This window comes from Carcharodon carcharias, chromosome 9, assembly GCF_017639515.1.
Source record: "Carcharodon carcharias isolate sCarCar2 chromosome 9, sCarCar2.pri, whole genome shotgun sequence".
Lineage (NCBI taxonomy): Eukaryota > Metazoa > Chordata > Chondrichthyes > Lamniformes > Lamnidae > Carcharodon > Carcharodon carcharias.
Window position 1 is genome coordinate 120,190,607 of NC_054475.1, and position 27,426 is coordinate 120,218,032.

The following is a 27,426-nucleotide window of genomic DNA, read 5'->3' on the forward strand; positions in this document are numbered from 1 at the left end:
GTGTCCGCAGAACAAAATATCGCGAGACAGCGTGATGACGTCGAGATGCACACCTGGTGTCATCGCGCGTCATTTTACGTTCGCCATGTCGAGCCTGCCCCCGCACGCCAAATGTAAAATCCTGATCAAGGTTTATGAGTTGGATTAGGTAACTGACAAAGATTCCATGTACTATTTCTAAGAATGGGAGTTCGCTCCATAATCCCGTTAATATTCATTCTCCAACTAACATCACTAAATTAGATTAACTGAGCATTTATCTCATTGCTGCTCATGGGACCATACACATTGGCTGCTGCATTTTCCTACATTAACAATCGAAAAGTCTTAAATTGGTGGCTGTGTAGTGCACTGGAATGTCCTGAACACATGGAAGCCACTATATAAATGAAAATCCTTCCTTCCTTAACAGGGCGTGAGGAATGAATGGTGATATGGAGAATATATTATTGTGACAACTTATGTTAGGTGTTAAAGAAAAGCGAATGTTGCCTGAGAAATACACGACAAAGTTTAAATGGTGCAACATGGCTATATATTCTGCCACTCTGCACAAATTGGAAATGATTGAGTGACACTTCAATACCTTGCCAGTCACTTTTTGGGACAACAGTAAAATACAATAGCACATATCACCATTGTTGGTGCTGTTCTTTAAACAGTGCGCAGTGTCTTTATGCAATAAGCTTGTAATAGGTTTTGCAGTCATTAACTTTGAGAACTGTAAGCTGACAAACTCCCATGAGGCAACATTATCCTTTAAGAAAGTAATTACTGTTCACTGCAAGCTCAAACTTTTGGAGGAAAAAAGCACAATATGAGTTTCAAAACTAGTTGATGTGTGCAAAGTCAGTTCTAACAACCTAAAATGTGTTTTGTCAGCTGGACTACAACTGAAAATTCTTGATATGTGTGGAAGGATCACATCAGTTGTCCAAGATACCGGGGACCCGTTTTTCTGTCATGCGACTTGAGTGAGTGCTAATGAGAGGAAAAGGAGCAGATAGCTGAAAAGCTGAGTCTCTCCCTCCTTTACAAATATCTGGGTTTCTGGAGTTTCCTCCAAGGGGTACTCCTGCTTTTTCTTCATGCATCCTGGCAATCCCAGCAGGATTGAACTCTTGAGGAAGCCTCATTGTTTCCCCACACAGGTCTGATGTTAATGTTAGATCCACATATATCCTGTGTTGCCTGTACATTCCTTGAGCAAGATATCTATGGTATTGCATCCTCCCTAAATGCTGCCTTCTTCTCCTTTCCTCCATCCTCTCCTGCTCTCTCAGTCCCATGACAACAGTGTACAATGCTAATGAATGACATGCCAACTTAAGGGCTGTGGAAGAGGGGGAGGGACCCAAATCTCCTGATGACCTCACACTCCCAGAGACTATCTGAAGCTGTGTAGATTGAATGTGAAAGAAAAAGAATGGCAACAAAAAAACAAAATTCCAGCTATAGTAATCACTCCATAAACTACGTACGCTCAGACTCCTCACCACAAAGTGTTTCAGCTATGCCTGGTGACAGCTGTCCTTCTCACTCACCCAGTGGTGCCCTGCGAATGCAAAACCATAAAATTTGAGCCTGCATCACCAAGCGCCCTAATTTGACTCTATGTTGCTGCACGGGGATTCAGTAGGAAAACCCAAATCATAGAATTACATAGAAATACATAGAATGCACAGCAGAGAAATAGGATGTTCAGTCCAACTTATCTCATCTGTGTTTATGCTCCACATGAGTTTCCTTCCACTTCTCTTTGACTAAGCTTTAAGTCATCTGTTCTATTATCTCCTTTGTTTGATAATTGCTCTTGTGAAGTGCTTCAAAAGGTTTTACTATGTTAAAGATACTATATAAATATTATATAAATACTAGATTTTGTATGTAGAGAACTACTTAATGCAAAGTAACATAATTATGAACTGAGGAAACTGCAAATTAAATGTAACTGAAAACATACTTCTCAGGATTTGATAAGCTGTAGAATAGACATGCATGTGAACTTCACTGAAAGGTACATAAAAAGGAATGGTCAAAGGCGTGAGAGAATAGGGATTTGGAGGATGGGGGTCATGCCACCACACAAATGGGAATGGCCTGAATGGATCAAGTATAAGTTCAAACAAATAAGAGAAGCAAATGCAGATTAATTAAGGGAAGCCAGCACAGATTTGATAAGGGCTAATCATATCTTGCTTGAATTTTTTGATGAGGTAACAGAGCGGCTGGATGAAGGTTAACACTGTGTATATGGACTTTGAAAAGGCATTTGATTAAGTGCCATATAACAGGCTTATGAGCAAAGTTAGAGCTCATGGAATAAAAGGGACAGTAACAGCATGGACCCACTGGCCTCATTTGTGAGCTGCGGGGACTAGATGTCATATGCTGGTCCCAGGTGCCGGCTAGAGCAGGCAGCTTCGTTGACGAGTGAGGTTGCAATGAGGGTTAGAGGATGAGAGGCAATCAGTGGGGGAAGGGGGGCAATGATGGAGGGAATTAATTTGGAATGTTATTTTCACCCTTACAGTGGTGCCAATTAAGGACAGCTGCTTATCTCACTATTGCTTGAAGAAACTAGCTCCAGCACGCAATGTATTGCAGTCATGCGCAAATCTGATTTGAAACGGAGGCCACAAACAAGAGCTATTCTCCCTATTTGAATATGTAAAAACATAAATGCCTCTTCCTGGCACCTAACCTGGATGCCTAATTATAGAATTATGAAATCAGAGAACAGTTACATCGCACAAGTGGCCATTTGGCCAATCACGTCTGCCCTGGCTCTCTGCAAGGGCTATTCATCTCATGCCACGTCCCCTCCTTTTCCTCCCAGCCCTACAAATACTTTCTCTTATCAGGTAATGATCCAATTCTCTTTTGAAATCCATGATTGAATCTGTCTCTGCCACACACTCAGGCTTCAGTCCAGATTCTAAAAACTTGCTGCGTAAGAAAGCTTTTCATCATGTCATTATTGACTGTGCCAATCACCTTAAATCACCTAGAGAGGACTCTATCACTATGGAGAGCAGATGCATGCCACCCATTATACTGAAGCCACTGGGTACTGCAAAGGCAATGGACTCTGACAACAACCTGGCAATAGTACTGAAGATTTATGCACCAGAACTAGTTATTCCCCTAGCCAAGTTGTTCCAGTACAGCTACAACACTGGCATCTACTCGACAATGTGGAAAATTGCCTGTGTACGTCCTGTCCACAAAAGGCAGCATAAATTCAATCCAGCCAATTACCGCAAAATTAGCCTTCTCTCAATCATCAGCAGAGTGATGGAAGGTGTCGTCGACAGTGCTATCAAGTGGCACTTGCTTAGCAACAACCTGCACGTGGACGCTCAGTTTGGGTTCCGCCAGGGCCACTCAGCTCCTGACCTCAGTACAGCCTTGTGGACAAAGAGGTGAACTCCTGAAGTGAGGTGAGAGTGACTGCCCTTGTCTTCAAGGCAGCATTTGACTGAGCATGGCATCAAGGAGCCCAAACAAAACAAGAGTCAGTGGGAATCAGGGGGAAAATTCCCCACTGGCTGAAGTCATACCTAATAAGGAAGATGGCTGTGGTTGTTCGAGGTCAATCATCTCATAGAAACTAGGAGCAGGAGTAGGCCATTTGGTCCTTCGGGTCTGCTATGCTATTCAATATGATCATGGCTGATTCCCTATCAACGCCATATTCCCGCTTTCTATCCATACCCCTTGATACCCCTAATATCCAAAAAATTATCAATTTCTTTCTTGAATATACTCAGTGACCCAGCTTCACAGTCTTCTGTGGCAGAGAATTCCACAGGTTGACCATCCCCTGAGTGAAGAAACTTTTTCTCATCTCAGTCCTGAATGGCCTGCCTCATATCCTGAGACTGTGGCCCCTGGTTCTAGACTCCCCAGCCAGGGGAAACATCCTCTCTAGCATCTAGTCTGTCTAGCCCTATTAGAATTTTATACGTTTCAATCAGATCCCCTCTCATTCTTCTAAACTCTAGTGAATACAGACCCAGTTGAACCAATTGCTCCTCATACGACAGTCCTGCCATCCCCGGTATCAGCCTAATGAACCTTTGCTGCACTCCCTCTATGGTAAATATATCCTTTTTTGGGTAGGGAGACCAAAACTGCACGCAATACTCCAGATGTGGTCTCAGTAAGACATCCCTACTTCTAAACTCAAGTCATCTTACAATGAAGGCCAACATACCATTTGCCTTCCTAATTTGCTGCATCTGCCTATTTACTTTCGTTGACTGGTGTACAAGGACACCCAGATCCCTTTGTACATCCACATTTCCCAGTATATCACCATTTAAACAATACTCTGCCTTTCTGTTTTTCACACCAAAGCGGCAGTTCCAGGACATCACTGCAGGAGTTCCTCAGGGTAGTGTTCTCAGCCCAACCATCTTCAGCTGCTTCATCAATTACCTTCCCTCCGTCATAAGGTCAGAATTGGGGATGTTCACTGATGATTGCACATATTCAGCACTCCTGAGATACTGGAGCAGCCCATGCTCATATGCAGCAAGACCTTGACAACAATCAGGCTTGGGCTGTTATGTGACAAGTAACATTTGTATTACACAAGTGCCAGGCAATGACCATATCCAACAAGAGAGCATCCAACCATCCCCCCCTTCACATTCAACGGCATTACCATCACTGAATCCCTGACTATCAACATCCTGGGGATGACAATTGACCAGAAACTAAATTTAAAATATAAATTTAAACTATAAAAATACTGTGGCTACAAGAGCAGATCAGGGGCTGGGAATTCTGTGGTGAGTAACTCACCTCTTGATTCCCCAGACCCTGTCCACTATCTACTCGGCACAAGTCAGAAGTGTGATGGAATACTCTCCACTTGCCTGGATGAATGCAGCTCCAACAATACTCAAGAATCTTGACACGATTTAGGACAAAGCAGCCCTCTTGATTGGCACCTCAACCACCCTCTCCAATATCCACTCCCTTCACCACCAATGCACAGTGGCAGCAATATATACCATCTATAAGATGCATTGTAGCAACTCACCAAGGCTCCTTCAACAACACCTCCCAAACCTGCGACATCTGCCACCTAGAAGGATAAGGGCAGCAGTTGCATGGGAACACCACCACCTGCAAGTTCCTCTCCAAGCAGCAACTCTTCCTGACTTGGAAGTATATCGCTGTCCCTTCTCTGTCACTGGATCAAAATCCTGGAACTCCCTTCCAAACGGCACTGTAGGTTTACCTGCAGCAGATGGACTACAGCAGTTCAAGAAGGTGGCCACCAACTTTTTAAGGGCAATCATGGGACAAACATGACACCCACATCCCCCAACAGAATAAAAAACTTTTTAGGAACCCCTTTTATGCCTGTAAAACAGGTGCGACACAATTCAATTTCTATGCCACAGACTTCAACAGGGCAAACTAGATGGTTAGAATATCCTTTTGCAGTTTCTACTTTCTTTCTTTAGAAACATAGAAATATATATAATAGTAGGATATTCTACCTTTCCTGAGTGCGGTGAATTTAAGTCCTTCTTGGGGGTTGAATTTGCACAAATTCATTTTGTTTCTTTCTCCCCAAATTTAATCCCAGATATGCAGAGTGTCTCAAAACCGGCATCCACCAAGGAAGGAACGGCAATATACATCCTGATTTGGAAATATATTGACATTCCTTCACTGTCACTGGGTCAAAATCCTGGAACTCTGTTTCTAACAGCACTGTGGGTGCACCTACACCACATGGATTGCAGCGGTTCAAGAAGGCAGCTTACCACCACCTTCTCAAAGGCAACTAGGGATGGGCAATAAATGCTGGCCCAGCCAGCTAAGCCCACATCCCATGAATGAATAAAAAAAAAGTCCAAGCCAGATTTCAGATCTAGCCAGTTTTTGGGGAAAAAAAATCGGAATCTTAATTCAATGAATAGAAGACACATGAAATCAAGAGAATACATTCCTTTAGAATATATATTGAAATGTTTTCCACCCATCTGCATTTCTAGCCTTTCTAGAACACCTTCTCACCAAGGAGCTTCATTTGTCTTTTCTATTGATGCTAACAAAACAGGACAAGATTTTGACAAGATTGCTTTAACTATTTTGCCCTGCACAATTTATCACTATTTTTACCTGCATGAAGACTTCTATTTTATTAACCTGCGAAGTGTATCACTATCAAGACTGCTATTTCTTTTAACCACTGCTGAGTTATTGTTTTATTAGCCTTTGGGGTCAGTTTGTGCACTCCTATATGGGTCAGCTTGTTGGGGCCAGGTCAGGTTGGGCTGATCAGGCCAAGCTGGGTTGCATGGGTTCAAGGGTCACTGCAACCATTTGGAACATACGACAGGTCAGGCATGCAGAGCAGATAAATATTCGGCACACCAGCACGGTGATGCAGCAACTCCCTGAACAAGCCAGTAAGTTTTTTCTCTCATTTAATAGGACTTAAAATACTTTAAAAAAATGTATTGCTGAAAAAAGAGACATATTGAAGCTTTTCATCTTGCACGCATCAGGACACTTCACAAGAATACCAATATAAGAGGGAAACAACAATTTATACTGTATGAAAATTTATTTCATTTTTTGATTTGATCCGTTTATACCACTATATTGCTTCAATCAATGAGTACATCACAAACGGTACCCATTTGAAACGCTTCCGCACCATAAACTCACTAAAGCAGAAGCAGTTTGGCAACGCAATTAATGATGCCACTAAACACGTAACAAATCTCTCTGACCATGTACTCTCAGAAAGCGAAGAGTTTGTTCTGGCGCATGGTTTCAGTTTTGGTGTGCCTTCATCCCAAATCAAACGGGAAGAGGTATTTGCTGAGTTCGAACTCCTCTACTCCCAACTATCCCACCACAAACCAGCATCCACTGAAGACTCTGAATCCTTGAAAGCATGTCTAGCTGATCTAGCGGACGCATATCGTGGGATTGCGAATGAGCAGTCTGACTTTCACAAGCAACACGAATGTCTTACGGCGTTCCATGGCCTTAAGACCATCCTGGGCATACACATTAGTAAACCTGGCAAAGGGACTGGAATAGTCATTCTTAAGAAGCGTGACTACATCAACAAAATGCATGATATTCTTAATGAGGGGTCCAAATTTGCATCCATTGGACCTGCTGCTCAATATGGCCGGACAACCTTGCTCGAAAGTAAGCTGAAAAAAACGCTTGCTGGATTGTGTAAGAGTGATGAGATGCTGCGCGATATATATGACAGAATTCGTCCTCATGGTTTGCTGCATTCACGTATGTATGGTCAAATGCACAAGTCCCTGAAGAATTAAAATAGGGCTTATGGTTGGCAGGCAGGCGAAAAAGCCAAGTGGCCTTTGCATTTCTTAGGAAACCTCATCCACGAGTGGGATGAGGTTTCCAACAGCAAATAAAAATTAAGTAAAAATGTAAACATTTCTTTAAGAAGTGTTAAGCTCCGTGCCTCAGGGAGCTTTTCCAGCGCGCACTCACGCGCATGCACAAAGTTCTGCGCTCGCCCCCCTCCTCCTCCCCCCATCTCCCGACATAGGCCCCGATCGTGGGTGGCGGTCAGCTTCCCAACCACCACTGTCCGCTCCCACCAAGCCTGCCCGACGAGGGGAAAATCCTGGCCGCGGAGTCAAAAGATAATGGTGGTGAAAATAAAAATAAGAATTTTGCTGTTATTTGTTTTCTTTTGCCAAGGAACTAATTTGATTGCTTCACAATTAATAAATTTACTTATCATGTGCAAGAAATTTGGATTCGGGTGGAAAAATTTTGAATAAGTGTAACACAGAAATTTGACCAACAGAACTTGACACCATAGCATGACATAGGAAGTGTGCAAACAGAAAATATAGGGTACTCTATACTATATACTGTGGTATACAATATGCTGTGGTATTATATAATATTTTTAATACATCAATGACGGGCAGATGGATCATAAGTCAGGGTTTGATTATACACAAAATAATAAAAACATTTAATAATGTTACATAAAATATATATTTTATCCTACTTGTGATTTGCAGCCATATTGAAAATAATACGAAAAGTCCAAATTATCCAAGTCTGTGCTCCTCATGATTGAGAGATAAACATTGGTTAGGACAACAGGCAAATTCCCTTGTTTTCTTTTCCCGAATAGTGTCGCAGATTTATTATCCGAGAGGTGCTCACCTGAAAAACAGCGCTTCCAAAACAATGCAACACTCCCTCTATAGGGTCAACCTTGATTATATATCCAAGTTACCACAGTGGGGCTTGAGCCTACAACTTTCTGACTCAGAGCTGAGAGTGCTACCACTGAACCACGACTGACACTTTGGCCTTAATATTAACACCCCCCCCATAACCCCCATGCTGGGTGGTAATGGGTCAGACTATGAGTTAAAAATGAAAAAAGGGGGAGTTGTAACCCCAACTTATTGTGCATACCCCTAACGCTATTAGACTGCTGTGAGGCTTGTAGCATATGAGTGGCCTGCCATCAAGAGGCATAACATGTCTTCAACATATTCAAATTAGGCTCCCACAGTATAATTGGGAGACTGATTGATGTTAGATCGACAGTTGCCATGTTGGTTTCCCAGGACTTGGGAAAACCCAGAATGAAATGGAGGTGGGAGCTGATGACTTGATAATTCAAGTGCCTTTTACAGCACTCCTCATGGGCTAAGAGGAGCAGGAGCCCCAGGGACCCTTAAGGAAGTCTTACTCCTTCCTTCTGATAATTGTGGACTCTCTCTTCCCCACCACAATCTGTGAACTCCAGGCACAAACTTTATCTTACACGACATCCTCCCTCCAACATCCACCACCCCCCACCCCCCGAGTCCCAATTCCCAGACATTTCCCTTCCCAATTTCTGAAGACTGACCCAAGTGTCCCTGGCTTTGACCTTCTGCCTCAGATTTTCCTGCCCACTAGCCTGTCAATTTGTCCAGCTGCAGGTGGGAAACAGAAGCAACAAATTATAATGAGGTCCTTCGATTATATTCAGCAGGACCTACGAGTCTCCGACCTCAACACAGTTGCTGGCCATTTTTACCTTCCTTTGCATCCTTGCCTCATTCTCCTGGCAAATATCAGTCCCTTATTTAGGTCAAGCCAGTGGCATTGCAGATAAAACATTCATTTCCAATCAGGTTTGAATCAATGGGATGAAGGTGCCTGGAATTTGCCATAACTGCAGAAGTAAGTTTTATCTTTCATGTTGATATATTCATCATGGCAATTCCTGGGAATGAGCAGCCACAATAAATAACACACCTGGGGCTTCGTGTAGCTGAGGGGTGTCTTAGGAAGATTTTGTTGTTGTATAATTAATCACAGCAGGAGGAAAGATGATAACGTTGTGTTCAATGGAAGCTGAGCATCCACTGTGCACCGATATCATACATATCATCAGTCAGACCTGGTCAGAATAAAATCATGGTCGCAAGGAATAACTTATCAAGATTATATGATGACTTACTGAACCTACATTGATGACCAACTCATTTAGTTAGCTAAATTTTGACTGATAAATCAATTCACAAATTGGTGTGCCGAGAGGAACAATCATTATATCTCATTGGAGTGGAATCAGAATAATTGGAATTGCCCTTTTTAAAAATAATGCTCTTGTTTAGCCAATCTTTTTTGTAGGATTAAGTGAGTACTTTACTGATTTAAAAAAAAATTACTATCCATCATGTGCTGCTTTCCCTTGCAAGACTTGAGACATTTTCACGAAAGTATTTTCAGAATTATTTCCATTGCTGCTGTCTATTGGTTATGAAGATTATGGTTATGGATTAATATGTCAAGAGATGACTTCACACAACTCCACTTGAGCATCTCTGTGAAACTATAAAACAAGTTAGTTTTAATAAATCATAATTTTATGCAGGTTTTACACTGAAGAACATCACATTAATTGAGTTTGATATTCTCTGTCTACTAAAATTTATTTAAACCCAGGAGAGTGTTTGTAATAAAAGTATATATAAGATGAATGTGCCATCACCTTGTGTGTGAAGTTGAAAGTGAAGAGATTCTTTCCAAAAATCCCAGCTAAGGAATGATCCCCAAGAAATTTGTTGGAGCCATTCCCATTTTACAAAGGAAAAAAGTACCAAATCAGCCAATATGGCAGATGGCACACACATAAAGAAAGACTTGCTTTTATATTACATTTTTCACACCACCAGATGACTCAAAGTGCTTTACAGCCAATGAAGGACTAGTTCATTTGAAATGTAGTCACTGCTGTAATGTTGGAAATGCAGCAACCTTCATGGTCACAGTAAGCAATGTGATAATGATTAGATAATGTCTTTCTGTGTATGATTGAAGGATAAAAATTGGCCAGGACACCAGCTCTTCTTCGAAGTAGCACCATGGGATATTTCTCAGGCACCCATGAAGAAGCTTCAGTTTAACATTTCATCTGAAAGATGGCACCTCCGAAAGTGCAGCACTCAGTACTGCACTAGTGCATCAGCCTTGATTTTTTGTACTAAAGCACTACAGTGGAACTTGAACCAGGAACCTTGCAACTCTGAGGCAAGAATACTACCAACTGAGCGATAGCTGACACATGCTGGGTGCTAAGGAGAGTGCTGCCTGTGACATTGATAACTTCTCCAGCAAATGTGGAAAGAAGGACCCTGACACTTATTTGAGAGCCCCTTTGTAAAATTTGTTAACAAACAGCTGGGGCAATCAAACCAGCTGTTTTTTTCCAAAAATATACTTCATTCATAAAATTTGTAAAGGTACATTTCATAACAGTTCAAATTTTACATTTCATAAGGTGCGATGCAGAGCAGTTTCTTTCAATACTGTATGTGGCACTCTGAGGTACCTCACAACACTTCCAATTAAAATGGCTGTTGTGAATAGACCTTTTTGCCAACCATGCAGCCTGAGGGCATTTTACATGGTTTCCTGGCTCTTGGTATAGTATGGTGGGAGGGCCTTTCCCCAATGAGTTTTTTTAGCAGCTGCTTGGAATATGTCAGTCTGAACACTTGGTCATCTTCAGCTCTATGCACTGGAAGACCAACAGGTTTCGGGCAGACTAAGAAGTATCTTTCACCAAGTGGATGGTCCTCCAGCACCAGTTGATGTTTACTTTGGTGTGTGTCGCTGGGAACAGCCCGTAGAGAACAGAGTCCTGTGCCACCAAGCTGATTGGGATGAACCTTGACAATAAAGACACCACTACATATATTTCCAGACCTGCTTTGTGAAGGCACCTTTCAGATGGAAGTAATCAACAGTCTCTTTACCACCACAGCCACCTTGAGGAGGACACTTCTCACCGCCCGAGCTACATCTTGGCACTTGGTTGAACGTTCTGGTGTTGTAGCATGATTTTGACAGTCTGCTCTTGGAACCATCCTACAGGATCCACAACCACCTTTTCCCGCAGGAACTTGGCGATGTTACATACAGACACCTGCCTGAGGGACTTGTGGGCAAAGGTGTTTATCTGCAAAAACTTTTCCACAAAAGAAAGATCATACAGCACTCTGTGGCAATGTGACCAGACCCATCTTTCATTACAGGTAGAATCTCAGCAAGTAGTGACAGTTGGTGTTTGTGTACCGAGGGACTACACACAGCTCAATTCAGCTGCACACAAAAGTGGCCATCAGGATGAGGGTGTGGTTGGGCACACCTTTTCTCCCTTTACCTAGAGATTTGTACATCCTGCTCCTGTGGACACGGTCCATTTTCAATCTCCAGATAAAAGAGATGGTTTGGGTGACCGCCACATGCAGGATTGCCTCACAGATGACCAGGTTCTTACCCACAATCGGGAGGGAGTGTTGCTCCAACATGCACGCTTTCTGTTTCACCATGACAACATAGTCCTTCCTGTTTTTGGTGCATCCTCCGGCCCCTCCGAACCATATCTCCAGCACCTTCAGGTAGCCTGGCTTGCCCGTGAAGGGGACAAAGGATCGGTCGGCCCAATTCTCGAAGAACATGGCCTCGCTCTTGCCATGATTTAATTTGGCTTCTGAGGCCAGTTCGAAGTAGTTACAGAAACTCATCAGTCTGCGTACAGACAACACATTCAAGTAGAAGATGGCAATTCATTAAAGGCGCAACTGAAGGCTTTGCCTTTTGAATGTTAACTTTGTACTTACGTTATGGCGGGCCTCAGTTCTCTTCCCAGATCTGCATTCAAGTTGCAGGTCATTACCGACCAACTGGTTTTGCTTAGCACCTCAGCCAGCATCCGATCCGATGGTAACGGCTCTTCATTCGCTAGGGAGCTGCCTGCTGCTCATTAACAGTAACAAATAGACCAGTTCTTTCTGTGGTCCTGCCACCCACCTCATTTGGCATCAGCAACACTTTTGGGTGAGATCCAATTCCTAGAGGAAATGCACAAACAAACCTTCTGCATTGATCATTTGGTCTAGCAGCAACATTCAAGCGCAGTCACTATACTTCTCATTCAGGGCAAATTAATTATTTGGAGGAAACAAAACACAATGCTAAAGAATATAGTAAATCAAGTTTTATTGTTTTGCTAAACAAAAACAGAATTACCTGGAAAAACTCAGCAGGTCTGGCAGCATCGGCGGAGAAGAAAAGAGTTGACGTTTCGAGTCCTCATGACCCTTCGACAGAACTTGAGTTCGAGTCCAGGAAAGAGCTGAAATATAAGCTGGTTTAAGGTGTGTGTGTGGGGGGCGGAGAGATAGAGAGACAGAGAGGTGGGGGGGGGGGTGTGGTTGTAGGGACAAACAAGCAGTGATAGAAGCAGATCATCAAAAGATGTCAACGACAATGGTACAATAGAACACATAGGTGTTAAAGTTAAAGCTGGTGATATTATCTAAACGAATGTGCTAATTAAGAATGGATGGTAGGGCACTCAAGGTATAGCTCTAGTGGGGTTTTTTTTTTAATAATGGAAATAGGTGGGAAAAGGAAAATCTTTATAATTTATTGGAAAAAAAAGGAGGAAGGGGGAAACAGAAAGGGGGTGGGGATGGGGGAGGGAGCTCACGACCTAAAGTTGTTGAATTCAATATTCAGTCCGGAAGGCTGTAAAGTCCCTAGTCGGAAGATGAGGTGTTGTTCCTCCAGTTTGCGTTGGGCTTCACTGGAACAATGCAGCAAGCCAAGGACAGACATGTGGGCAAGAGAGCAGGGTGGAGTGTCAAAATGGCAAGCGACAGGGAGGTTTGGGTCATTCTTGCGGACAGACCGCAGGTGTTCTGCAAAGCGGTCGCCCAGTTTACGTTTGGTCTCTCCAATGTAGAGGACACCACATTGGGAGCAACGAATGCAGTAGACTAAGTTGGGGGAAATGCAAGTGAAATGCTGCTTCACTTGAAAGGAGTGTTTGGGTCCTTGGACGGTGAGGAGAGAGGAAGTGAAGGGGCAGTTGTTGCATCTTTTGCGTGGGCATGGGGTTGTGCCACAGGAGGGGGTTGAGGAGTAGGGGGTGATGGAGGAGTGGACCAGGGTGTCCCGGAGGGAGCGATCCCTACGGAATGCCGATAAGGGGGGTGAAGGGAAGATGTGTTTGGTGGTGGCATCATGCTGGAGTTGGCGGAAATGGCGGAGGATGATCCTTTGAATGCGGAGGCTGGTGGGGTGATAAGTGAGGACAAGTGCTTCATGCTCTCGTCAGGACTTGGAAAAATTTATTAATTTTGCTTCCAATCTCCACCCCTCCATCATTTTCACGTGGTCCATCTCTGACACTTCCCTTCCCTTCCTTGACCTCTCTGTCTCAATCTCTGGTGATAGACTGTCCACCAATATCCATTACAAACCCACCGACTCCCACAGCTATCTCGACTACAGCACCTCACACCCCGCTTCCTGTAAGGACTCCATCCCATTCTCTCAGTTCCTTCGCCTCCGTCGCATCTGTTCCGATGAGGCTACATTCAAAAACAGTTCCTCTGACATGTCCTCCTTCTTCCTTAACCGAGGATTTCCACCCACGGTCGTTGACAGGGCCCTCAACCGTGTCCGGCCCATCTCCCGCGCATCCGCCCTCACGCCTTCTCCTCCCTCCCAGAAACATGATAGGGTCCCCCTTGTCCTCACTTATCACCCCACCAGCCTCCGCATTCAAAGGATCATTCTCCCCCATTTCCGCCAACTCCAGCATGATGCCACCACCAAACACATCTTCCCTTCACCCCCCTTATCGGCATTCCGTAGGGATCGCTCCCTCCGGGACACCCTGGTCCACTCCTCCATCACCCCCTACTCCTCAACCCCCTCCTGTGGCACAACCCCATGCCCACGCAAAAGATGCAACACCTGCCCCTTCACTTCCTCTCTCCTCACCGTCCAAGGACCCAAACACTCCTTTCAAGTGAAGCAGCATTTCACTTGCATTTCCCCCAACTTAGTCTACTGCATTCGTTGCTCCCAATGTGGTCTCCTCTACATTGGAGAGACCAAACGTAAACTGGGCGACCGCTTTGCAGAACACCTGCGGTCTGTCCGCAAGAATGACCCAAACCTCCCTGTCGCTTGCCATTTTAACACTCCACCCTGCTCTCTTGCCCACATGTCTGTCCTTGCCTTGCTGCATTGTTCCAGTGAAGCCCAACGCAAACTGGAGGAACAACACCTCATCTTCCGACTAGGGACTTTACAGCCTTCCGGACTGAATATTGAATTCAACAACTTTAGGTCGTGAGCTCCCTCCCCCATCCCCACCCCCTTTCTGTTTCCCCCTTCCTCCTTTTTTTTCCAATAAATTATAAAGATTTTCCTTTTCCCACCTATTTCCATTATTAAAAAAAAACCCCACTAGAGCTATACCTTGAGTGCCCTACCATCCATTCTTAATTAGCACATTCGTTTAGATAATATCACCAGCTTTAACTTTAACACCTATGTGTTCTATTGTACCATTGTCGTTGACATCTTTTGATGATCTGCTTCTATCACTGCTTGTTTGTCCCTACAACCACACCCCCCCCTCCACCTCTCTGACTCTCTATCTCTCCGCCCCCCACACAGCTTAAACCATCTTATATTTCAGCTCTTTCCTGGACTCGAACTCAAGTTCTGTCGAAGGGTCATGAGGACCCGAAATGTCAACTCTTTTCTTCTCCGCCGATGCTGCCAGACCTGCTGAGTTTTTCCAGGTAATTCTGTTTTTGTTTTGGATTTCCAGCAGCTGCAGTTTTTTTGTTTTTATTATTTTGCTTACCAGTGGGAACAATGCAAAAGCCAGCCTTGATAATCCTTGTGGAATTAACCCCTGCAGCATCAGAGCAAATGTCAGGCAGTAATGAAGGAAGGTTGATTCCTCGGAATAAATCTTTAGGCTGTTTATCCCTGTATTTCCTCAAATTAGTCCAATGGCAGGTTGTCGTATAAAGAAAGCAAGTTTTCTTCAATCACCAGAAAGCTTATATTTCAGATTTCAATGCCAAGGCATATAATGCATTTTTGGTCAGAGCACAAATAGTCAGCTTACTCAAATTGCTCCTTAACTACTTACAAGCTCAGTCTGGAACGCTCTACAACAAAATTCTGCTGAGGTTGGGGGAATGAGAGATGGTTAAAAACTAAAAGATAAAAAGGCAAAGGACAGTAGGAATTCCAGAGACTGGGAGAGTTCTAAAGAACAGCAAAATGTTCAGAGAAAGTAGTTAGGATGGCAAAAAAGGAATACAGAAAATAAATGCGAGGGATAACAAGGACAACACTGAAAGACTCTGCAAATATATTAAAAGAAAAATGGTGGTGAAAAGGAACGCGAGCCACTAATGACATAAGCATGTGAGATTGTAAGTGGCAATCTCAAAACGATTAACTTGCTAAGTAGCTATTTTGTGTCCGTCTTCAAGTTACAGGATATGGATAAAATACCAGAGATACAAGGAAAACTAAAAATTAAATTAAGGGAGGAATTAACTAGATTCAATAAGTTAAAAAAAAGGGTGATAAAGAAACTAATGAGATTAATGACAGTCAAAGCTCCATGACCTGATGATTTCCACATTAGTTTATTAAAGGAAGTAGGAAAGGAAATAGTTGATACATTAGTCCTGATCTTTCAAAAACTTGATTCGGCAATTGTTCCCTTGGATGAGAAAACTTCCAGATGCCAACCATTATTTAGGAAGAATAGAATTTATTCATAAAAATAAAAACAAAAAAACTGCGGATGCTGGAAATCCAAAACAAAAACAGAATTACCTGGAAAAACTCAGCAGGTCTGGCAGCATCGGCGGAGAATGCTGCCAGACCTGCTGAGTTTTTCCAGGTAATTCAGAATTTATTCATGATTGCTTTGCCTGAAGGCAGGTCCTTGGCTCATTGTCTGCTGTTGCTTCATCCTGGCAGTTTTTTGAGAGTGGTTGTTTGCCATTCCCTTCCACTTGGAATCACAGAATCACAGATTCACACAGTGCAGAAGAGGCCCTTTGGCCCATCGAGTCTGCACCGACACGTGAGAAACACCTGATCTACCTACCTAATCCCATTTACCAGCACTTAGCCCATTGCCTTGAATGTTATGACATGCCAAGTGCTCATCCAGGTACTTTTTAAAGGATGTGAGGCAACCCGCCTCCACCACCCTCCCAGGCAGCGCATTCCAGACCGTCACCACCTTCTGGGTAAAAAAGTTATTCCTCACATCCCCCCTAAACCTTCTGGCCCTCACCTTGAACATATGCCTCCTTGTGACTGACCCTTCAATTGAGGGGAACAGCTGCTCCTTATCCACCCTGTCCATGCCCTTCATATTCTTGCACACCTCGATCAGGTCGCCCCTCAGTCTTCCCTGCTCCAACAAAAACAGCCCAAGCCTATCCAACCTCTCTTCATAACTTAAATGTTTCATCCCAGACAACATCCTGGTGAATCTCCTCTGCACCCCCTCCAGTGCAATCACATCCTTCCTATAATATGGCGACCAGAACTGCACACAGTACTCCAGCTGTGGCCTCACCAAGGTTCTATACAACTCCAACATGACCTCCCTACTTTTGTAATCTATGCCCCAAATGATAAAGGCAAGTGTCCCAGATGCCTTTTTCACCACCCCACTAACATGCCCCTCTGCCTTCAGAGATCTATGGACACACACGCCAAGGTCCCTTTGTTCCTCAGAACTTCCTAGTATCATGCCATTTATTGACTACTTCCTTTTCAAATTATTCCTTCCAAAGTGAATCACTTCACACTTTTCAGGGTTAAATTCCATCTGCCACTTATCTGCCCATTTGACCATCCCGTCTATATCTTCCTGTGGCCCAAGACACTCAACCTCACTGTTAACCACCTGGCCGATCTTTGTGTCATCCACAAACTTACTAATCCTATCCCCCACATAGTCATCTATGTCGTTGATATAAATGACAAATAATAGGGGACCGAGCACAGATTCCTGTGGTACGCCACAGGACACTGGCTTCCAGTCACTAAAGCATCCTTCTGTCATCATCCTCTGACTCCTACAACTAAGCCAATTTTGAATCCACCTTATCAAATTACCCTGTATCCCATCTGCATTTGCCTTCTTTATAAGTCTCCCATGTGGGACCTTGTCAAAGGCTTTGCTAAAATCCATATAAATTACGTCAACTGCACTACCCTCATCTACACACCTGGTCACCTCCTCAAAAAATTCAATCAAATTTGTTAGGCATGACCTCCCTCTGACAAAGCCATGCTGACTATCTCTGATTAAACCTTGCCTTCTCCAAGTGGAGATAGATTTTCTCCTTCAGAATTTTCTCCAATAGTTTCCCTACCACTGACATGAGACTCACCGGCTTGTAGTTCCCTGGCTTATCTCTACAACCTTCTTAAATAGCGGAACCACAGGCTGTTCTCCAGTCCTCTGGCACCTCTCCCGTGGCCAGAGAGGAAATAAAAATTCTGGTCAGAGCCCCGTGATCTCCTCCCTTGCCTCCCTCAGCAGTCTGGGACACAAATCATCCGGACTTAGAGATTTGTCCACGTTTAAGCCTGCCAACACCTCCAATACCTTGTCACTCCCTATATCAATTTGCTTAAGAACCTCGCAGTCTCTCTCCCCGAGTTCGATACCTTCATCCTCATTCTCTTGGGTGAAGATGGACATGAAGTATTCATTCAACACTCTAGCGATGTCCTCTGGTTTCACCCATAGATTGCCCCCTTGGTCCCTTATGGATCCTACTCTTTCCCTGGTTATCCTCTTCCCATTGATATACTTATAGAATATCTTGGGATTTTCCCTACTTTTACCAGCCAGAGCTTTCTCATATCTCCTCTTTGCTCTCCTAATTGCTCTCTTAAGCTCTATCCTGCATTTTCTGTACTCCAATAATGCCTCTGCTGATTTGCTTCCCTTGTACCTGCTAAAAGCCTCTCTTTTCCTTCTCATCGTAACCTGAATATCTCTGGTCATCCATGGTTCTCTGGGCTTGTTTCTCCTTCCTATCACCCTAAAGGGAATGTTTTGAGCCTGTACCATCCCCATTTCATTTTTGAATGCCCCCCACTGATCCTCTGTAGAGTTTCCCACAAGTAGCTGTTTCCAGTCTATCTTGGCCAGATCCTGCCTTATTTTACTAAAATCCACTCTCCCCCAATCCAAAACATTTTTTTGCAACTTGTCTATTTCTTTGTTCATAACAAACTTAAACTGTACAATGTTGAGGTCGCTATCACTAAAATGTTCCCCCACCACCACCTCAGCCACCTGTCTGGCTTCATTCCCCAGAATTAGGTCCAGCAATGCGCTGTCCCTTGTTGGACCCTCTACATATTGACCCAAAAAGTTCTCCTATACACATTTCAAGAAATCCACTCCATCCAAGCCCTTAACACTATTGGCCCCATGCCTTAACAGCAGTTGTGGGGAAGCTTGTAGAGATGTGCAATTGGACACAGTGCAACCTCAGAGCCTTTTCCCTCACTCCCAAGCTCATCCCCATAACACAGTAGATGCGTGGGCACCAAAATCAGCAGCTCATCCGCCATATTGAAATAACTAATCGGGGGTCAATTGAGCTTGTTAACAAGCCAGTTGAGCCTGATGATACACAGCCGACATCATAACATGGTTGGCGTAGGCAGTTGGGCGGGAGTAGGCAGGCTGCTTTTTTAAAAAATCTTTTTAAAAGGGCGGTAAGGAAAGGGGGATACTATCTTTGAAGGGTGGCTTTGGCAGCCCCCTCAAGATAATACCTTCCCCTTTCTTCCTGCCTGCCTGCTCGGTAAAACCCATCAGTCCCAGCCCCCCACATCCCTGCCTAAACTCTCCAAACCCTCCCTTTCCAATACCCCGGACTTAACCTGGCTCTGGGATCCATGGGCCGCTTTCTTGGCCCACTTGCAGTCCTGGCGGCACCCACTAATGTGCTCTTCACACTGCCAAGACTGCTGGAGATGCCGTCAATCGGATTGGCAAGCAGCTCCTGAGTGGCGGGACCTCCTCCCCTGTTAGGGGCAAGAGTCCCGATGACAGGCTATTTAGCCCACTTGCAGCTTTAAGGCTGTGCAACAGGCTGGTGTGGAGTGAGTAGACTCAATGCCGACTTTGCTGCCGCCTATTCCCCCTCTCCTCCCCTCCCTCTGTAATATGCTTACTTTTCTATGGGCTTCCTGAAGGCAATTGACAAGGTGAGAACTGTGCAATTGGTGCAACCTATTGGTTTGAATACAAAATTAGTGAGGACATAGGAGACAGAGTTGTGATAATGTGTATGCACTCAAATCAACAGGGTGTGACTAGCAGTGTCCCCCAGGGATCTGTGCTGGGGCCTCAGCTTTTCTCTATATGTATAAGTGACAAATGAAGGCAGTGAGAGCAGTAAGTGTGCAAATGACACCAAGTTAAATGACACAGTCAACACTGTATTTGGAACATTGATAGATTAAGTGAGTCAGCAAAACTGTGGCAAATGGAGATCAATGTGGAAAAGTGCGAGGTCATCCACTTTATAGATGTGTCTGATCCAAATAGTGTGAATCTAGGAATTGTGGATGAAAGAGATCTAGTGGCCCAAGAACATAAAATCACAAAAAGCTTTTGGACAATTACAAACGTATGAGACCAAGATTACAAACAGACTGGTTCTGGACTTCAGATTGAGGAGATTCAAGCTTGGAATTGCGGGAAAAATGGGTACAGATTTGGGAGGTAGCAACATGTTCAATGATTTTAGAAAGGAGCGGAAGGCTGGAGATGGGGTGGTACTTTGCAACAATAGAAGATCAAGGGTAGGTTTTTTGAGGAGGGGGGGTAATGATGTCAGATTTGAAACAGAGTCAGTACGTAAGGAGGAAGAATCATGAAAAATATCAGCTAATACAGGAGGCCATTGATGCACCAGAATAATACCAGGGCTAAAAAAAGAGACATTGCATTGATTCCTGTTGAACATACAAGTTCAAGTCTGACCTATTATTTTTTTTTCATTCATTCATGGAATGTCAGCTTCGCTGGCTGGGCCAGCATTTATCGCCCATCCCTAGTTGCCCTTGAGAGGGTCATGTTGAGCTGCCTTCTTGAACCACTGCTGTTCCTGTGGTGTAGGTACACCCACAGTGCTGTTAGGAAGGGAGTTCAAGATTTTGACCCAGCGACAGTGAAGGGATGGTGATATATTTCCAAGCCAGGATGGTGAGTGACTTGGAGGGGAACTTTCAGATGGCGGTGTTCCCATTTATCTGCTGCCCTTGTCCTTCTAGATGGTTGTGGTCATGGGTTTGGAAGGTGCTGTCTAAGGAGTCTTGATAAATTCCTGCAGTGCATCATGTAGATGGTACACTGCGTTGGTGGTGGAGGGAGTGAATGTTTGTGGGTGTGGTGCTAATCAATTGGGCTGCTTTGTCCTGGATGGTGTCAAACTTCTTGAGTGTTGTGGGAACTGCATTCATCCGGGCAAGTGGGGAGTATTCCATCACACTCCTGGCTTGCACCTTGTAGATAGTAGACAGGCTTTGGGGAGTCAGGAGGTGAGTTACTCATCGCAGGATTCCTAGCCTCCGACCTGCTCTTGTAACCACAATATTTAAATGGATAGTCGAGTTCAGTTTCTGGTCAATGGCAATCCCCAGGGTGTTGATAGTGGGGGATTCAGTGATGGTAATGCCATTGAACGTCAAGGGCTGATTGTTTAGAATATCTCTTGTTGGAGATGGTCATTGCCTGGCAGTTGTCAGCCCAAGCCTGGATATTATCCAGGTCTCACTGCATTTAGACATAGACTGCTTCAGTATCTGACGAGATGTGAATGATGCTGAACACTGTGCAACCATCAGCAAACATCCCCACTTGTGAACTTATGATGGAAGAAAGGTCATTGAAGAAGCAGTTGAAGATGGTTAGGCCGAGGACACTATCCTGAGGAATTAATTGAGACGTTTATGATGCTCAAAGGATTTCACAGAGTAAATAGAGAGAAACTACTTCCTCTGGTGGGGAGTCCAGAACAGCACATTCATAACCTTAAAATTGAAACAAGTCTGCTCAGGGGTGATGCCTGAATGTACTTCTTGACATAAAAGGTAGTGATGATCTAGAAATTCTTGCTCCAGAAAGCTGTTGAGGCTTGGTCAATTGAAAACATTAAAACTAAGATTGATAGATTTTTGTTAGGCAAAGATATTGAGGATTAAGGAGCCCAGGCAAGTAGATGGAGTTAAGATATGGGTCAGCCACAATCTAACTGAATCATGGCGTGGGCTTGAGGGTCAAATTGGCCTCCTCCTGTTCCTATGCTTCCAAACCTCTGAACATTTTTGTGATTATAAAATCAATAGGCAACGGCAAAATCTTAATAATAATGTAAAATGAGCTTTATCTTAATCTGTTCTATTTGTGTCCTATTATGTAGTACCATTCAGTAATTAAGTTAGAGGAGCCAATCCTTTCTGTCCTAGTTCAAATAAAATGAGCACAAATACTGGCTGGGAGAATAATATATTACACTCTGTTTAAAACACACTTTTAGGACATGAATCCTAGACATGAGTTTCAAAACATTTTCCTCGCACATAAAAATACTTCCAGTGAATGCAACCTGCATGGTTTGGAACACTTGTAATATCCATTGATGGAACATTTGATTTCCGTCCCTTTACTCTAAGAGATAGATGATTAGATGTGCGCAGTCACAGCAGGCAGCTGTACTATATCAGGCACTTAATAATTCATCCCAGGGTATGCTGTACCATTTTTGCACAATAGCTAGTTTGTTTTATCCAAAATATTTGCAGTACATCACTTCCAAATTTCTGTACTATTTTTGATCAAAGATTGCTTAGTATAATATTTATTTGGTATGGTAATTAGAAAACTGTTTGCACTCACTGAAATTAATGTTGTGGCTGAGATTCCTGTAAAGAAAGCAAGTTTCCCCTTTGCCATTGCAGAACTTTTCAAAAAATGTTTGATATGGCATACTGCAGTTTCAGTATTAAAATGAATGAATACATTTGTTGCAGACTAATTAGACAATTAAATGGTCAGTGATAGTGATAAATCACAAACGACATAAAGAAATGAATTTAGATAGACTTGTATTTATTTAAAGTCTTTCCCATCTTCAGGAGATTCCAAAATGCTTTACAGCCCAGAGAGTCTCGTGTTTTTCCTTCAAATGAAGATGATCACGTAGATCACCTGGAGTGTTAGGTTGGGTTTCGATAGCTACGCAAGTGACTGCTAAGGCTGATCTGCACCCGGGAATTTCTGCTGCATATGGGAGAGGATACTGCAAATGATTAAGTTTTGGATAAGTTGCCTGTTTGGGATTTCCTCTGCTTGCCTTTCCTCTCTGCACCTGATTTGCACTTGCTTTCGAAGGAGATCTTTAGTTCGAAGGAGTTATTTATTTGGTTGTGCCAGATGCAGCGACCCTGGGCGAGATTCTCCCGGAATTGAAATCGATATCAAAACTCCTAAGTGAAGCCTTTAGAGTACACTGAGTAGCGCTTCCTTTGACCACCATGACAGCAAACCCAGGCTCAGGTTCTCCGTAGAAGATTCGCTTTGGTAAGCCAGCGTCAGGCATTCAGGCTACATAACCACCTCAACTCAGTTGTGACTATCTCAACACGGTGTGGATGTTTGGCATGCCAGCTTGGTTGAGCACCTCAGTGTCTGGTATTTTGTCCTGTGATCCAATCTTCAGAAGCTTCCATTGTTTTTCTTGGTATGACATTAATACGCAGTCCAAGTCTCACATGCAGGGTAGGCAGAACTATTGCTCTATGGACTTTCAGTTTGGTAGGCAGACTTCATTCCCAGGCTGATGTTCGAAGTCTGCCGAACGCCACACTTGCTTTAGCAATTCTTGCTGTCTCTCTTCATCAATATAGACAGCTCGAGAGAGTGTACTGCTGAGATAAGTGAACTTATCCAGAGCTGACAGGTTCTGGTCATAGACTGAAACATTGGACTTGAGATAGGGCTTTCCTGCAGCAAGCTGGTAAATTGCTGCAGTTTTCTTTGTGTTAATAGTAAGGCTAAAACTGATGCATGGAATGGAGAATAAGTCTATGTTACATTGCATGTCCAGCTAAAGCATAGTCATGGGTAAACAGGAAATCGTGAAGCATGTCCTTGGAGCCCTTGGTCTTTGCCTGGAGTCATCTCAGATTAAGCCAACAAAGTACTTTTGAAGTGTAATCATTGTTATGGTGCAGCAAACGTGTCAACCAGTTTCGCATAGCAAGCTCCTACAAACATCAGGGAGAAGCTCTTTCCTGAAAAATGCCATGGGGACTTTTATGTTGACCTGAGAGGGCAAATGGGATCAAGATTTAACATCTCATCCAAAAGATGACACCAACAGTGCGGAACTCATTCTGCAGTGAATTGTCAGTTTAGATTATATGCTCAAGTCTCTGGCGTGAAACCTAAGCCCATACGGACTTGAAACATTAACTGTATTCCTCTCCACAGATGCTATCAGACCTGCTGAGTTTTTCCAGGTATTTTTGTTTTTGTTTTCCACAACTTTCTGACTGAAAAGGCACATATGCAACCACTGAGCCACAGCTAGCACTAAAGTATTGATCTTGTGCCAAACAAAATTGAATTAGGCAATGAAAATAAGAGCAGAATTTAATGCTCCCCTCCCTGTGAGCAGGCTAGGAGGCGAGGGTGGAACGGTGGGGGGTTTAGAGGGGCATATAATCAAATGGGAAGGCACGGGGTGGAGAGCCTGCTGCCTTCCCGTCTCCACTTTAAGTCAGGGAGAGAGAAGGCAGCTATGGCCCACCCTTAGGCCAATTGAGTAAGGTGGCCAGGCATTTGGATTTCTACCAAACAGTTCAGATTTCAGTGCATTTGGACTGGTTCTAGTTCTGGATATTCTTGGGTCCGGTATTTTGAAGCTCGCATTGTTTGCAATGCCATGGCCCAGGCTGAGGGATGGTCCATTTATTCTTGAGCACTCATCACCAATCTGGAGGTGATACAAAAATGAGTTATATCAAAATCAATTTATTCGTGTCTGGGCAGCTCCAAATGGCCAAACCCTCATTGGTCCTGGTCAGTTCCAAGTTGGTGAGTATGCCTGAGAGAACAGGTCCTATCCTCATGATGCTGCCCTCAACTTTACACAATGCAACATATATTTGTTATTTGTTCAATTATTATTGGTCACTATTACTTAAACTCAAAAGTGCTTAATCCACTTGCAGCAATGCTAGATACCATGCTCGTTTTAATAGTGGCAGACCTTAAGCTTGTAGCCATTTTTGCTTGTGCGCATATGCAGGGATTGGTGGGTGGGTTGGATCTATGGTCTTTGTCCAATAATCATGGCCTCTGCCCATGGCCATCCAACAATTGAGTGGCTAATTAAGTGGCTAGTTAAGGACCTCATCATGCCGTTGCTGGTATTCTTTCAGCAGCAGTGGGGGCCTCACACCATGTAGGCAGGCCACCACGTACATGCTCGTGAACCACTTGCAGACTCAGGGGTGGGGTTAGTGCTCCTGATAGTCCAGGTAGCTGGAAATGGCTGCAGCAGTGGGCAGGGTGGGCTGGTTGCTACTTGCTTTCTGACCGCTGCATGGGGCCACTAATGTGACCATTAAATTCAGCCCAAGAAACCAATGTGGAAAATTAGTGCAAAAAAAGGCAAATAATTCCAATTAAATGATTTTCGAACATAAATAAAATGCCTTCAGCAGTGAAAATTGCAACAGCAACTACTGGGTCATATCAGAACTGCTGAAAATAATCATACCCTCAGAAGCAATTATGACCCACTCGTACCTCGCTTTCATTTCTTAGCAAAATAATATCCTGCATCATGTTGGATGGTATCTAGATAAGCAAAAAATTGATTTGTGTGTGAAGTTACTGGTGGGTTACTAAGTAGACAGAAACCTTAGCCCATTAGCAATATTGCTAGCAACACCTGCACTTGTATTTGATACCACAGCATTCCTCCACGTAACTGGCAATGCCACAAAATCTAACTAGCTATGTCACATGACAGCTCCACTGGCTTATAAAGCAGAATTTCAGTTCCCCAATGATTTCTCAGTGTCGGCAGCAAATCAGATAAGACTTTTATTTCGGCACTGTAAGGATCCCGCAAACCCTATAGATGTTAACACTGAAGTGCATTTTAAGAATAAAGCCAAGAGAAATAAACATATTTACTCTGTAAATAAAATTTCATTTGTACCATGAATGAAGTCACCATCACACTAACAGCTTGTTTGTGTTTAAAACAAACAGGCGGACGGAGTGATGGGACAGCACAAAAACTTACAATTGACTTCTACTTAACTGGAAACCATGACACATACTTTCAACTTGACATTAAATAACTGCTATTTTTTCACTGCATGGGACTATAGTCATCACAGAATCACAGAATTGTTACCGTGTAGAAGGGGGCCATTCGGCCCATCGTGTCTGCACCGGCTACTGAGTATTTTAACTTAGTGCCAATCTCCTGCCTTACCCTCATAATCCTGCATATTGTTTTAATTTAAATAATCATCCAATGCTCTCTTGAATGCCTCAGTTGAACCTGCTTCCACCACACTTCCAGGCAGTGCATTGCAAACCCTAACTACTCACTGAAAATGTTATAGCTCAACCCATGGCTGAGGGCATGGATTTCACCATCTACCATATGTCGTATTAAGGGAATATAATGAGGTATGCTGTCCCATTTAATCCTCAGCAGAGCCAATCCTTTACCTGATAATGAATTTGATGCCAAAGAGGTTCTGTTTGGGCTGCAAAGCGTTTGTTCCGTTACATGAAGAATATCAGGATCACATCTAATACAGCCATCCCCACATGGATGTAATGAATAAATACACCTTGTGATGGAACCCTGAAAATAAGAAGGCCCACATCCAGTCTCTAGTTTGTGCAGAGTGAGCCAAACCAGGACAGGACAGCAATGGAATATTTTAATCAGCCTCTGCATCCTTAGGCTACGGAGAAGTATCACAGAAAGAATTAAGGTTTTCTCTTCACACCAAAAACAAAAACAAAAACAGAATTACCTGGAAAAACTCAGCAGGTCTGGCAGCATAGGCGGAGAAGAAAAGACTTGACGTTTCGAGTCCTCATGACCCTTCGACAGAACTTGAGTTCGAGTCTAAGAAAGAGTTGAAATATAAGCTGGTTTAAGGTGTGTTTAAGGTTTTCTCTTACTGCCCGTGAGCAGTAGGTTTTGTATGGAAAGAGGTATGTGTTTTCTTATCCTTGGTGTGTGTATTTCAATTAAATAATTCTGCAGCAAGCTTTCTGGGAGTTTAAAAATAAAGAGGGTTACTTATTCTCACACACTTGCTCCGAATTAAACACGATGTCACACACACTCTGTCGTACTCAAACATCCACAGACACAAAGATTGGATACAGATAAAAATCATCACTTTTACAGATTACAGTTACCGCTGTCTCTGATTTATGATCTCTGTCTCCCATGGGGCAGGCCTGTGGTCTTTTGAATGGATTTGATGATTTAATGTTGAAGTGAGTATCTTGTAAAATGAAGGGGTCACGGCAGGTTGTGAGGTTTCTTGTAGTTGAATAGCTAAGAGATTGATGTTCAGGCAAACATTAAACTGGAACAGGTTAAGTATTCTGGCTGCTTGATATCTTACAGCTCCTGGGTCTGGTTCATATACTTACTGAACTGATGCTTCTGGTTGCTTTGGTGGAATTGCCTGCAAACAACCTTTAGCTGGTCTTTAAAACAGTGAAAGAAAACATGGCTGTCACCATGCGGTTTTTCACAGGTTCAAGGCCTTTTACAAATAAGGTGTGGTGTTCATGTTGACTCCATATCCTGTGTCGTGGTTAACACCGCTAAGGGTTTGAGACACAGTGACCGGAATTTTCCAGCCCCTCACGCCAGTGGGATCTTCCAGTCCCACTGATGTGCATGGAGATTTCAATGGCACAGAGGAACCCACTGCGGG